Raw genomic sequence first — 16,358 nt, forward strand, 5'->3', positions numbered from 1 at the left:
CTTTGCCATACTGAATGTAATCTTTTCTATTTATCTGATGAGAGACACCTCCATATCATATTATCCTCCATATCATAGCAACCAAGAACTTTGAATGACAATTAGAATGGGAGTTATATTTGCTCTGAGTTTATGGAAGTGTATAGTCTGTATAGTCTGACTGGCTCAAATACTGGGAGATAGTAAGGGATATTGGAGGAAAAGCATAGGATGGGAGAAACCTCACACTCTATCCAACCTAATCTGCTGCATGATGAATCCTAAATTGTTGCTGCATGATGAATCCTCCTTGGTGAATTGTTATCATGCAATCTCATGATCTGGTTTTAGAGATTTGATCACCTTTATCATGTGTGAGCTATGCACTGCTATCTTTCCCTTCAGCTGTAGAACCATGGCCCAATATGAAGTTATATCAGCTGGCTCCTATCTCACATATTCAGAAACTCCTGTGCTGCTTCACTGAAGTTTCAAGGACATCTTAAACTCCAAGCTCTCTGCCAAGTCCATCCTCTCTCTCTCTCTTCTCTCTTCTCGCTCTCTCTGTTTAATACACTATACCTGCAAAGAGGCTGACTCTGGGAAGTGTGTGGATTGTCAGTGGAGAAGATGAGGTGTGTATGCACCTCCCATTTCGTCAGTGGGACTCTGTTGTCTCGTCATTGAAATCTATACAATTAGTATGGAACCTCAAGGGGAACTCCATTCATGGGAGATTAATGCCTACTGGGTACTGAGTGGACTTGGACTTATGTGAGTGCGTGTTGTAGAGAGAGAGTGAGAGATATAGAGAGAGATGGTGATTTTGTCTGGGCTATTTTACCTCCTAAGGGGAGAAAGTGAGAGACACCCAAAGTCACTATTTGGTGGCCCACATTGGGTAGTCTCATTGACACTTCCACTCCTTTCATTCATGGTGTTATAAGAAAATAAAGGGTGCAGAGACCTAAAAGGGACTGATTTTAAGCATGCATATCATTAATCTCTACATCCACTTCGGCCCAGTTTCAATAATGTAACACTTTGCACTGCCCGACTTAATAGCAGCAAGTTTCAGACGAGGAAGTTCTCATTTTAAATCATCATGGCCACTTCGAGATGAGTTCCCACAAAAAGCCTTGTGCTAATACAGTACCTCTGAAGGGATTGAGTGTGAATATTCTGTCTTCATGCAACATACAGTGGCTTGCAAAAGTATTCACCCCCCTTGGCATTTTTCCTATTTTGTTGCCTTACAACCTGGAATTAAAATTGATTTTTGGGGGGTTTGTATCAATTGATTTACACAACATGCCAACCACTTTGAAGATGCACAATATCTTTTATTGTGAAACAACACAAAATAAGACACAGAAACAGAAAACTTGAGTGTGCATAACTATCCCCCCCCCAAAAGTGAATACTTTGTAGAGCCACCTTTTGCAGCAATTACAGCTGCAAGTCTCTTGGGGTATGTCTCTATAAGCTTGGCACATCTAGCCACTGGGATTTTTGACCATTCTTCAAATCAAAACTGCTCCAGCTCCTTCAAGTTGGATGGGTTCTGCTGGTATACAGCAATCTTTAAGTCATACCACATATTCTCAATTGGATTGAGGTCTGGGCTTTGACTAGGCCAATACATTTAAATGTTTCCCCTTAAACCACTCAAAGTCCCTTCCCTCAAGGATTTCCCTGTATTTAGCGCCATCCATCATTCCTTCAATTCTGACCAGTTTCCCAGTCCCTGCCAATTAAAAACATCCCCAAAGCATGATGCTGCCACCACCATGCTTCACTGTGCGGATGGTGTTCTCAGGGTGATGGGAGGTGTTGGGTTTGCGCCAGACATAGATTTTTCCTTGATGGCCAAAAAGCTCAATTTTAGTCTTATCTGACCAGAAGACCTTCTTCCATATGTTTGGGGAGTATCCCACATGCCTTTTGGTGAACACCAAACGTGTTTGCTTATTTTTTTCTTTAAGCAATGGCTTTTTTCTGGCCACTCTTCCGTAAAGCCCAGCTCTGTGGAGTGTATGGCTTAAAGTGGTCCTATGGACAGATACTCCAATCTCATTTTTTTACAATGGATTTAATGGCGCTCCGTGGGATGTTCAAAGTTTCTGATATTTTTGTATAACCCAACCCTGATCTGTACTTCTCCACAACTTTGTCCCTGACCTGTTTGGAGAGCTCCTTGGTCTTCATGGTGCCGCTTGTTTGGTGGTGCCCCTTGCTTAGTGGTGTTGCAGACTCTGGGGCCTTTCAGAACAGGTGTATATGTACTCAGATCATGTGACAGATCATGTGACACTTAGATTGCACACAGGTGGACTTTATTTAATGAATTATGTGACTTCTGAAGGTAATTGGTTGCACCAGATCTTATTTAGGGGCTTCATAGCAAAGGGGGTGAATACATATGCACGCACCACTTTTCCGTTATTTATTTTTAGGAATTTTTTTAAACAAGTTATTTTTTCCATTTCACTTCATCAATTTAGACTATTTTGTGTATGTCCATTACATGAAATCCAAATAAAAATCAATTTAAATTAGAGGTTGTAATGCAACAAAATAGGAAAAAATGCCAAGGGGGATGAATACTTTTGCAAGGCACTGTACATTTGGGTTAGTCAGTCTCTCTTCTTCATTAATTTAAAAAAATGTTTAATGCTGAATGAGCAATCAATAACTGGAAATTCTGTGTATTAAAAAAAAATGAATTCTTCATGTGTCGAACCTCAATCAAGCCATTCTGGTCAATAAAATTACAGTATACTTGTATTTGGGCTATACTGAAACCCAGGATCATATTGCAATTTGTTTGCCTTGAAATAAGCTGGTGAATCTTCATCCAAATTTCGAATGAATCCCAATGACGACAGTGTTGGGAGGAACATTGTCATTGTTGTTTGTCCTGGATATCCAGTGCCCATCAATCATTTAAATAATGCAGTGGCCTAAAAGAAATCGACCCTCCATATTTACACAGACACACAATGTCAAAGTCCTTTTTTATTGTAATGAGTGTCACTCTAAAGAGTTGGTTCCAAATTATTTACATTCTAGAATCTAGAGAAATGTTGAAGTTACTGAATGTGATCGTAGAGTCTATGCCAGTCATATTTGTAATGGTGTTTGTGTGAGGCAGGGGCGAGGGATGATCCTTTGTTGTTGTTTTCTTCTCACAGCGCTGCTCTCCTCCCACGGATAGAGAGAATATGTGTGAAGTTCGCTGTGCCACTAGCTGCGTCTGCTCTGTCTCTTTCTTTGCCTCTCTCCCTTGCTACTTATAAGTGCTTGCCTGCGAGATCCCGGCGCCGTCTCACGCTACGACAGACAGCCACCAAACACCAACCATACACTGCACACACATACACACACAACCGCCTCCATAAAGCAGGTCTCCAGGTCTGAGATTGGCTGTGTGTGTATCCTTAAAAAAGCCCTGAACACCCACAGTGCTTGTGTTGACAAGAGAGCACCATGCACCACTACTAACCTCATTGCAAACTTTTGGGTTCCTAAGAGTGTGTCTGTGCTGAGTGTATTTGTTGGAAATTAAGGAAACAAACCAAGCAGACTAAACGCTGCTGTTGTAGAATCAGCAGCTCCCCACGGGGGATGTTGAAATGGGTCCAAACAAGCAGATTTGGAGTGTCTGCAAAGTTCTCTGTAAATGTGCAGCATCTCCCAGTGAGGCCAATGTACAAACAGGGTCAGTCAGTGAAGGGCTCATATCTGGGGTATACAGACTGGCTCCATAGCTCCACCAGCTGGCCTAATGGTTGAAGTGTTCATGCAGGTAAAACAATTTTACATGGTAATTTGGCACTGGTGGAAAAAGCACCCAATTGGCATACTTGATTATAAGTAAAGAGACCTTAATAGAAAATGACTCAAGTAAAAGGGAAAGTCACCCAGTAAAATACTACTTGAGTAAATGTCTGAAAGTATTTTGTTTAAAATATACTTAAGTATCAAAGGTACAATTTTCCTGTCCTGCTAATCACTCAAAATGTAACGAGTAAAAACGACATTATTTTCGTTAGGAATGTAGTGAAGTAAAATAAAAAGTTGTCAAAAATATAAATAGTAAAGTACACATGCTCCCAAAAATCTACTTAAGTAGTACTTTAAAGTATTTGTACTTAAGTACTTTACACCACTGTCATTTGGCAACAGTAGACTTCGTAAGCCGGAATAGCTTCCATTAAAGTAGTTACAGTTCATATAAGGAAATCAGTCAATTGAAATAAAATCATTAGGTCATAATCTATGGATTTCACATGACTGGGCAAGGGTTCCCACTGGGGAGCCAGGCCCAGCCAAACAGAATGACTTTTTCCCCACAAAAGGGCTTTATTACAGACAGAAATACTCCTCAGCATCCACTCAGTCGATGCCACAGGTGAAGAAGCTGGATATGGAGGTCCTGGGCTGGCGTGGTTACACGTGGTCTGCGGTTGGGAGGCCGATTGGATGTACTGCCAAATTCTCTAAAACGCTTATGATAGAGAAATGAACATTCAATTATCTGGCAACATCTTAGGTGGATTGACAGCCGTCCCATATAGATTGCAAAATAGTTGGGAAGAGATCTTTGACGTACCGATCCCATGGCATAGTGTTTAGGAACTGACACGCAAAACGACACCGGATTCAAAAATTAGAATCTTTCAATTTAAATTATTATATAAAATTCTTGCTACCAATAGAATGTTATTTATATGGGGGATACAATCTTCCCAGCTCTGCAGGTTTTGCTGTGAAGAGACAGAATCATTAGATCATTTGTTTTGGTTCTGTCCATTTGTAGCTTGTTTTTGGACACAGGTCCAGGAATGGCTAAAGGATTGCAATATTTACCTGGAACTAACCTTGCAGATAGCATTACTGGGTGATCTGAAAAGTCATAGTCAATCAATCAATAATATAATAATACTTTTAGCAAAAATGTTTATTTTTAATTCACAATCTGTAGAAGCAATGAGAATAGAAAGGTTCACAATTTTTGTAAAACATCACAGTACGGTTGAAATATATATGGCAAATAGAAATCCTATATGGATGGTGTTAAGAGATAGATGGGAGGTATTGAATAGAGTTGAAGGATGGGACTAATAACAAATAACAACAAATAATAACAAAGATAGCTAATAATGTAAGCATACTGTGTCCATAATAAGTATATAGGTTGTATGTTGGGAGCTTTTGGGAAGGAGCACAGTTAGAAAGATATGCCAGATAGAAGCAAACCGGATGGACACCATGAAAATGATCGGAGAGGTTGAGAGTAGAAGAAGTTCAGGAGCAAAAAAATATATATAAAAAAAAATATATATATATATATATATATATATATATATATATATATATATATATAATAGAATTATTGTAAAATTAACTCTGTCCATAAGGTGTAGATAGTAAGTATAGACCGGAAGTAGAGGCCTGGGCATTGTTGTTCACTAATTTACTCCAAGTAGGGAAAGGATGGTGGGGTTGAAAAGTAATAAAGGGGAGTATATATATAAAAAATAATAAAAAACATGGGGGATTGGAAGTGATGCAGACAATTACATTGATAGAAGATACAATCTATCTGCAATATTAAGCTGATCCATTCCCCCCCCCCCAAAAAAAATAAAATAAAAATAAAACATCTTAGGTGGATATTCCTGCAGTCAGCATGCCAATTGCACGCTCCTTCAAAACTTGAGACATCTTTGGCATTGTGTTATGTGACAAAACTGCACATTTTAGAGTGGGCTTTTATTGTCCCCAGCACAAGATGCACCTGTCTAATGATCATGCTGTTTAATCAGCTTCTTGATATGCCACACCTGTCAGGTGGATGGATTATCTTGACAAATGAGAAATACTCACTAACAGGGATGTAAACAAATTTGTGCACAACATTTGAGAGAAATACGCTTTTTGTGCATATGGAACATTTCTGGGATCTTTTATTTCAGCTCATGAAACATGGAACCAACACTTAACATGTTGGGTTTATATTTTTGTTCAGTAAATATGAGGGAACCACTAGAGGAGCCAGATTCTAAATGGATGCCTGCATACTCATCTTGTCATCAGAGGCATGGATGGCAGAGGGCAGCTCAGGGCTAACCTGCCACATTGACCTACAGCACTGTGTGCAGCTGGAGTTTATACACAGACATCTTAATACCAGCCTTTGTCTATCAGTGGTGGGATGGCAGGGGTGTTACAACAACAGTTGCCTTGGCACCAATGAACAGAACTGACCGTACCAGTATGGTATGAATGAGAGGCTTGTGTCCAGCACGGAATGGGGGAAGGATAGGAGGATGGGGCCGGAGGAGGAGGCGAGGGATGGAGACGGATGTGCTGGGAGCTGTTTGGGTCTCTGCTGACTGGACCCTTCCAGAATGTTCTTGGGGCACCCCAGGTGTTCTGACTCCCAGGACCTCAGCCAGCACCACACTTTACTAACAACACACTGTACACATCATGGGAGGATCGGAGACCCTCTTTGTGGGTTGAATTAATGTTTAATTATATGACGTTACAATTTTTATTTGAGTTGGTGTGTAAATGTGGGTCTCTTTGTAGTAGCAGTAAGGCTGCAGGCAGGCAGTCAGCAACATGGAGTATCCCACTGCGAACCTCTCTCTCAGGACATCCTCAAGAGCTGGTCCCTCTAGTGAGGCTTCATTTAAGAGCAAAGTTTGGGAAAGAACATAACTTTCTGAAATACACTAATGATCCTCAAAACGTGTAGATTTGAGTAATTAGCATCTGTAATAGAAAGGTTCTACTGTATAATGTATGTTAGGCAGACCACATGAATGTCAGTGGAAAGTACTGTAAGACAAATAAATAACGTTTGAAGCAACATCGTGTAAATCTTGATCCATTTATGTCTTAAACTGATTCTCTGACCCAAATCCCTTCATATGATATATTCTGCCAGTTTGTATTATTTCTTTATTCTACAGTATGTTCCAGAGAACAGTCACTGTTGTTCTCTTCCATGGAAGAACAGCACCATCTGCATGACTGCACAGAGCCGTAGGCCTGCAAGAGGATATCTCTCTGACACACCAAGTGCCACCCAACTCTTTTGCCTCAGACAGCCATACAGGAGCCCATTCAAATGCATCACTCACTTGACTCTGCCCAGGATGCCAGCACTTCTCTATCCCCCAAAGTGAATCGCTATTGCGTGCTTATGAGATTGATGGATGTGACAGTAATACACTATGTCATTTAATCGGCCCGAGAGTGGGTCCCTTCACTGATCAAAAATAACCGTGGAGGACGCAGGGGCACACTAACTGTTCCCAAATTCCAAGAAGGACAGACCATCATCAACAAGGACTCGCTGCCTGAGAGATATTCATGTCTAGCGTCTTTCATCTTCTCTCGCATTGGGATAGCTCCCTCACATTGCTCACGCTTTGATTTGTAAATCCACGAGAGGCAGACTTTTTTCACTTTCATAAAGTGGAGGCTCAGAATAGAACATGTGGCCCATCACTCCTAAGGGCCTCAAAAAGCCTGGAACCTTCTGGAACATGACATTTAGAAAATGTTAAAAGTCTTCAAAACAGAAGGATCTGTATTTTGGCAGAAAGTGAGATAAAATGGACATGTTTATGGATTACACTCCATAAAGGTGCTCACATAATAGTCTATTTTAAGAAGACAAAAGAGAAAGATTACCAGAGAGACTTGTTAACTATCTAGGCAATTGATACAGGTCTGTTACAGTGAGGGAAAAAAGTATTTGATCCCCTGCTGATTTTGTACGTTTGCCCGCTGACAAAGAAATGATCAGTCTATAATTTTAATGGAAGGTTTATTTGAACAGTGAGAGACAGAATAACAACAACAAAATCCAGAAAAATTCATGTAAAAAATGTTACAAATTGATTTGAATTTTAATGAGGGAAATAAGTTTTGACCCCCTCTCAATCAGAAAGATTTCTGGCTCCCAGGTGTCTTTTATACAGGTAACAAGCTGAGATTAGGAGCACACTCCTAATAATGTGCTCCTAATCTCAGTTTGTTACCTGTATAAAAGACACCTGTCCACAGAAGCAATCAATAAATCAGATTCCAAATTCTCCACCATGGCCAAGACCAAAGAGCTCTCCAAGGATGTCAGGGACAAGATTGTAGACCTACAGAAGGCTGGAATGGGCTACAAGACCATCGCCAAGCAGCTTGGTGAGAAGGTGACAACAGATGGTGTGATTATTCACTAATGGAAGAAACACAAAATAACTGTCAGTCTCCCTCGGCCTGGGCCTCCTTGCAAGATCTCACCTCGTGGAGTTGCAATGATCATGAGAACGGTGAGGAATCAGCCCAGAACTACACTGGAGGATTTTGTCAATGATCTCAAGGCAGCTGGGACCATAGTCACCAAGAAAATAATTGGTAACACACTACGCCGTGAAGGACTGAAATCCTGCAGCGCCCACAAGGTCCCCCTGCTCAAGAAAGCACATATACAGGGCCGTCTGAAGTTTGCCAATGAACATCTGAATGATTCAGAGGAGAACTCGGTGAAAGTGTTGTGGTCAGATGAGACCAAAATCGAGCTCTTTGGCATCAACTCAACTCGCTGTGTTTGGAGGAGGAGGAATGCTGCCTATGACCCCAAGAACACCATCCCCACCGTCAAACATGGAGGTGGAAACATTATGCTTTGGGGGTGTTTTTCTGCTAAGGGGACAGGACAACTTCACCGCATCAAAGGGACGATGGATGGGGCCATGTACATTTACATTTACATTTTAGTCATTTAGCAGACGCTCTTATCCAGAGCGACTTACAGTTAGTGAATACATTTTTTTTTTTTTATACTGGCCCCCCGTGGGAACTCAAATCTTGAGTGAGAACCTCCTTCCCTCAGCCAGGGCATTGAAAATGGGTCTTGGATGGGTATTCCAGCATGACAATGACCCAAAACACATGGCCAAGGCAACAAAGGAGTGGCTCAAGAAGAAGCACATTAAGGTCCTGGAGTGGCCTAGCCAGTCTCCAGACCTTAATCCCATAGAAAATCTGTGGAGGGAGCTGAAGGTTCGAGTTTCCAAACGTCAGCCTCGAAACCTTAATGACTTGGAGAAGATCTGCAAAGAAGAGTGGAACAAAATCCCTCCTGAGATGTGTGCAAACCTGGTGGCCAACTACAAGAAACATCTGACCTCTGTGATTGCCAACAAGGGTTTTGCCACCAAGTACTAAGTCCCTCATTATAATGCAAATCAATTTATAAAATTTTTGACGTGGGTTTTTTCTGGATTTTGTTGTTGTTATTCTGTCTCTCACTGTTCAAATAAACCTACCATTAAAATTATAGACTGATCATGTATTTTTCAGTGGGCATACGTACAAAATCAGCAGGGGATCAAAAAGTTTTTTCCCTCACTGTATCATGCATAGAATACAGCACATTTTACTGTTGTCCAGTTGGATCAAATGGCTCGTCTCCATTATGGTCATCAATACTGGGGTTCTTCTAATCTTTATAAAATATTATATTATATTTTTCAGCCATGATGATAACACAAAGCTATTTGATCATATTACAGTAATGTGCCAAAGCTCAGTCTGAACAAAACCTTTTAATTAAAACCTAAAAGCTTTCCCAATAGTGATATCAATTACTATGCTGTAATTGTTACAGAAATAAATTAGATAAAAGTACATATAATTCAATGTTCTCAAGTTCTGTAAAACCTTTAAACTGAATTTCAATTATCTTCTAAGTCCAATATACTTTTAAACATAAAGTTCTGTTCTTCATCCACCATTTAATGGGATTTTCTCATGAGCTTCTTTGTTTGAGAATATTAAACTGTATTCTAAGAAGTGAATTACTTTTCAGAGGATGTCTGCAATATGAAATAGGCATTCATGATTAACCATCTAATGTCTCCGACTTTAGCGCAACTGTTTTAAAAAAGCACCATTAATAGTTCACAATTCACTTGATCTAAATGAAATGGAATACTTTCATGAAGAGAAAGTTGAATGCTGGGCTGTGAAGTCTAGCTGGTGTGTACATAGCAGCTCTGTGAGAATTCTATCACAGTTCCCTTTGCTGATTTCACTTTACCCTTTTGTCTTTTTTCATTTTCTGTTGTTTAATTGAGCTTTTGGTCCCATTGAAGTTCACATCAGAAGTCTACTTGGAGCCACTTCAATTGTGCGGTGGTCAATCGTATTGGTCGTTTTTAAATTACGTTTCTTTTGAGCTGTCATCTGGCCCCTTATATTGGAGAAATATCTAAGAGTACCAAAAAAAAAATGGCAATTAGAGAGAGTTCTCACTGTGCTCTCCTCCACTACACTGTGTTTAACCTCTGGCCCACTCTAAAGGAATTACTTATATGGAACTGCTTCCATTTCCAGTCTGTTTAATAAATAATAATATAATGCCATTTAGCAGACGCTTTTATCCAAAGCGATTTACAGTCATGCGTGCATACATTTTTGTGTATGGGTGGTCCCGGGGATCGAACCCACTACCTTGGCGGACCACAATGTTATAAAACATTTACATAAGGAGAATTTAGCTTTTTTTACAACCAAATCTCTATTTTAGAAACGGAAACCCTCTCAGTATAGTGATGGAGGTCTTTAGATGTTGTACACATGAAATTGTGTCATTCCGAACTTTATCTGCAACTGTATATACACTGCATGGCCAAAAGTATGTGCACACCTCTTCAAATTAGTTGATTCGCTATTTCAGCCACGCCTGTTGAGAGGTGACTGTATAGTTCCCTTAAGGAAAAGCACCTTTAGTCAATCTGCTTTCTCTGTGAGAGCTTCCCATGTCTGGAACACACTGCCATCAGACACACACAACTGCACCACCTATTGCACCTTCACAAAAAAACGTAAAGACATGGCTAAAGGCCAATCAGACTTGTGAACATAATCCCTAGCTGTGTATTGCCGCTTTCCATGTTGTCTGTAGCTTGCGAGGTGTGGAAACACTTTGTTGCTTTTATGTATTTTTTTTTTTTTTTGCTTTTTGTGCTATTGCTCTGTCTGCATGCTATGTGTTACTTGTCCTGTGTTGCTCTGCATGTGCTCACTGCTCATTGTTTGTCTGTATTGTTATTGTAATTGTTTTTAATAACCTGCGCAGGGACTGCGGTTGAAAATTAGCCGGCTGGCTAAAACCGTCACTTTAACTGAAACGTTGATTAATGTGCACTGTAGGCTACCCAGCTGTTCCATTCTCTGTGTAGCCTACTGCTAGAATGGACGGGGAGGTATCGCTTGAGTTGCAACAAAATGGAATGTAACGTTGCAGATAAAGTTCGGAATGACACAGTTTTATGTGTACAACATCTAAAGACCTGCATCACTATACTGAGAGCATTTCCATTTCTAAAAGGACGTATTTGGGTGTTTTTGGAGCATTTGTTCATGTTTTTTCAGAGCCAATGTACTGCACAACGAGGATTAGTTACTTTTTTGCGATTTCACTTGTTTTTGAGAAACTTACCCCAACCAGCGATTCACTTCGCTGGTTGGGGTACGTTTCTCAAAAACAAGTGAAATTGCAAAGAAAGAGTGTCTGGACCCTTCTATAACATGCCATTTATATCAAAATAGAGATTTGATTGTAAAAAAAGCTGACTTCTCCTTTCACTGCCGTTTTATGTACTCTTAACCAACCGTGCTATTTTATGTGTTTTTTCGCATTGTTTGTAACTTATTTTGTACATAATGTTGCTGCTACCGTCTCTTATGACCGAAAAGAGCTTCTGGACATCAGAACAGCGAATACTCACCTTGAACTGGACAAAGAATTCTTCTTTAATGAGTCGGACGAGAGGGATTTGATCCGGACACCCGACAGGGCCCTCATCACCGTCATTCGCAGTAGAAAGAAAACGAGATATCACGGAAGGAGATCGGGGTGCCTGGTAAGGAGCCGGCAACGAGTGGCTAATCTGCCTTTGCCATCGATAGTATTGGTGAGTGTACCGTGGGTAGCAATACCAGGGTGTACTAGCTGGAGCCCATTTCCCAGGGGCCTCCTATGCAGGAACAGACAGACATGAGCTTGACCTGAGCTTTTACGTAGCTGAGGGTTATAGCTGAGCCTGCCATCACATTGGGTATTATTTAGGGGTGAAATAGGCTTTCTAAAAGATGACTATACCCTATTGTTCTTACATTATTACATATTACAATGTCACTTGAACAGCTCAACGAATCTGGAAAAAACTAGGGGGAAATTAAAACTGAACTACTGTTTCTAACTGCATTCAATATCAAGTGGAGTTTCAATGTTCTCCCAATCTCAACAACAAGAGAAATTTCTTAATTCCAATACAGAAACAATAATATGTAGGTCATCTCTCTTTCAATAGTTTGTCACTGTGGGCTGTTCCAGGGTTTCACTCAATACTTTAAAGAAATTCATTAATATTTTACATTATTTTCTCCTTTCTTATTTCAATCATATTACATCTAATGTGGGCAACAAAACAACAGGCCAGGAGCCATACTAGAGGGATTGGGAGAGATGAGGAGCTGCAGAATGAAAAGCAGAATGTGCCAGAAGAAGTGCTGACTGTCTATTCCTGGGCTTTAGACGAGACGTCTGGGACCAGACTGAGCACTGCAGCAGCTCAGCTCAGCACAACAACAAAAAATGATCAACAAGAGCTATTCATCTCAGTCAGCAACCACAGAATCACTGCTTTTCACTACATACTCAATATCTCATACCCCAGATGATAAATGTGAAGTAAATATTCAACATTTTCAGTAAGGGAATCATTCCGCCTCCTGAAGGGCATGAGAAGTTTCTACATTGTATAGGAAGGAAATGGAGAGGAATTCGAGAAAATGAAGATGTAATGCTAAAACAAAATGCTTGTAGAGAACAGCAAAAGGAGGTAGATTGACAGAGGCTTTGCTCTGCCACTATGTTAGACCCCAGTTGCCCCTTCCAAATAATAATCAGACCTAAATTATTTCATTTATTTAATGTAGGACACCAAAAATATGTATTTTCAACCAATGCCGTCACTGGGCACTATTTTGTTGAATTAACACTGTAGGCTAACACTCTATCCATTTTGGGACAAGACCAGTCCTGCAGGATGGGGCCTGCATGTGTTTTCTTAAGCGTTATAGCAGGTTAGCAGGGCCGGCTTTGGATGTTCTGCCGCCCTAGGCGAGACAAGAATCTGCCACCTCCTCCTATCCCCGCTAAACTATGTACAGCAGGGGTCCGCAATAGGTTTGGCCATGGGCCAATTTTTTTCACACCTAAAAGTCGGAGGAACATAACATAATAGCAGCCCAATTCATAGGCCTACACTACAAATTACACAAACAATTTTACACGTCTGGTTAGTATGCTATATAATCAGTTCAATGTCAATAACATAGCCTAATATAATTATATTGATAAAATCACCAATGTATCTATTACATTTGTTGTTTATATTTCTGTGTGCTTTGATTGGGGAAAAACATCTCGCAATCAAAAGAAAATGTTGGGCTGAAAAATAAGGATAATGAAAATAGAAGTTTCAGGGAAGAATGGACAGAGAATAAAGGCATTCTTACCATATTTCTCCAATGTCAAAACGCTGTTTGCAATTAATTAAATCTTAGACATCCTTATGAATCTAAGCATGGCACTTTCAAAAGTTACCTTTTCACCCAGACAGACGCTCTACCGACACAGAGAAATGCAAGCTTCAACCGCTGGCTACTCCTCCATTGCATAACCCAAAAACAGAAGTGCTTCCATAAAAGCTGCCTGGGTTTAAACAAACATCTTCCCTTTTCAGAAAGTTAAAAGCTCAATTAATAGGGACAGACTTTAGGGACAGAATAGCAACATCAATTTGTTTGTCTCCTTGAATATTATAGGCTGCAGCACAGCTTTAGAATGTTATAGAGAGGAATCAATATATCCCCATATGCATCGGAGTCACGTCTTTCCCGGGCATTCTAAAGCTTGTTTCTACCATAAGGTATCACGGAGTTAGGCATTGTTATAGAACCCTTTATATACAGTGGGGGAAAAAGTATTTAGTCAGCCACCAATTGTGCAAGTTCTCCCACTTAAAAAGATGAGAGAGGCCTGTAGTTTTCATCATAGGTACACGTCAACTATGACAGACAAAATGAGAAAAAATTATCCAGAAAATCACATTGTAGGATTTTTTATGAATCTATTTGCAAATTATGGTGGAAAATAAGTATTTGGTCAATAACAAAAGTTCTCAATACTTTGTTATATACCCTTTGTTGGCAATGACACAGGTCAAACGTTTTCTGTAAGTCTTCACAAGGTTTTCACACACTGTTGCTGGTATTTTGGCCCATTCCTCCATGCAGATCTCCTCTAGAGCAATGATGTTTTGGGGCTGTCGCTGGGCAACACGGACTTTCAACTCCCTCCAAAGATTTTCTATGGGGTTGAGATCTGGAGACTGGCTAGACCACTCCAGGACCTTGAAATGCTTCTTACGAAGCCACTCCTTCGTTGCCCGGGCGGTGTGTTTGGGATCATTGTCATGCTGAAAGACCCAGCCACGTTTCATCTTCAAGGTTTTCACTCAAAATCTCACGATACATGGCCCCATTCATTCTTTCCTTTACATGGATCAGTCGTCCTGGTCCCTTTGCAGAAAAACAGCCCCAAAGCATGATGTTTCCACCCCCATGCTTCACAGTAGGTATGGTGTTCTTTGGATGCAACTCAGCATTCTTTGTCCTCCAAACACGACGAGTTGAGTTTTTACCAAAAAGTTATATTTTGGTTACATCTGACCATATGACATTCTCCCAATTCTCTTCTGGATCATCCAAATGCACTCTAGCAAACTTCAGACGGGCCTGGATATGTACTGGCTTAAGCAGGGGGACACGTCTGGCACTGCAGGATTTGAGTCCCTGGCGACGTAGTGTGTTACTGATGGTAGGCTTTGTTACTTTGGTCCCAGCTCTCTGCAGGTCATTCACTAGGTCCCCCCGTATGGTTCTGGGATTTTTGCTCACCGTTCTTGTGATCATTTTGACCCCACGGGGTGAGATCTTGCGTGGAGCCCCAGATCGAGGGAGATTATCAGTGGTCTTGTATGTCTTCCATTTCCTAATAATTGCTCCCACAGTTGATTTCTTCAAACCAAGCTGCTTACCTATTGCAGATTCAGTCTTCCCAGCCTGGTGCAGGTCTACAATTTTGTTTCTGCTGTCCTTTGACAGCTCTTTGGTCTTGGCCATAGTGGAGTTTGGAGTGTGACTGAGGTTGTGGACAGGTGTCTTTTATACTGATAACAAGTTCAAACAGGTGCCATTAATACAGGTAACGAGTGGAGGACAGAGGAGCCTCTTAAAGAAGAAGTTACAGGTCTGTGAGAGCCAGACATCTTGCTTGTTTGTAGGTGACCAAATACTTATTTTCCACCATAATTTGCAAATAAATTCATTAAAAATCCTACAATGTGATTTTCTGGATTTTTTTTCTCAATTTGTCTGTCATAGTTGAAGTGTACCTATGATGAAAATTACAGGCCTCTCTCATCTTTTTAAGTGGGAGAACTTGCACAATTGGTGGCTGACTAAATACTTTTTTCCCCCACTGTAATCTGGACACTTTTTATGTATTTATTTCAAAATTCAAAGCAAACAATAGATATCCTTTTTGCACTTTTCTTTAACAAAGGGTATGGGATACCCTCACTCAATTAGAGGCAAAACACCCAAACACACCAATCACTTCCCAGACACGGAGCTATTTAAGGAGTGCATGCAACAGTATTGGAGGATTTTGCTATACCTACATCTATGGATAGCATAATTGTGTTTGTCAAACAGGTAGGCCTACTACGTTTTTGAATAGGAAGAAATAGGCTCCAATTATATATGTAATTCTATGATTAGGCCCATAAAAATTGTTGGTGCACGCGTGCACATATAGGAGGTCCCTTACCGGGCAGAAAGGAATTTTACTTTAACCCCTGCATCGGGGAGTTACAATGTTGCAATCACTATGCAGCCATCTGCCTATAGTAGGTAACACTTTCCTACTAATGATATGACACCTGTTAGTACACATGGGACGACCCCACAATTGTTACAATTAGAATAAAACTATCACTTTTATTTAACATATTTAACATATCATTTAATATTCCTGTAGAACTGTAAAAAGAGTGAGATCATTTGAGCTTTGGTAACAAGTGCTTTCATAAATGCATGGTGGGCCTCGTTTCACTGGAGCAGTGTAAAATAAGCTTTCTGTCAATGACCTAGCCTTAACTAATTTTGTTTATTTACATATCGAATTTGATTGTCCAACATCAGTTTCAGCATTTCTTCATTTC

The sequence above is a fragment of the Coregonus lavaretus genome, assembly GCF_964263955.1.
Source record: "Coregonus lavaretus genome assembly, chromosome: 17".
Lineage (NCBI taxonomy): Eukaryota > Metazoa > Chordata > Actinopteri > Salmoniformes > Salmonidae > Coregonus > Coregonus lavaretus.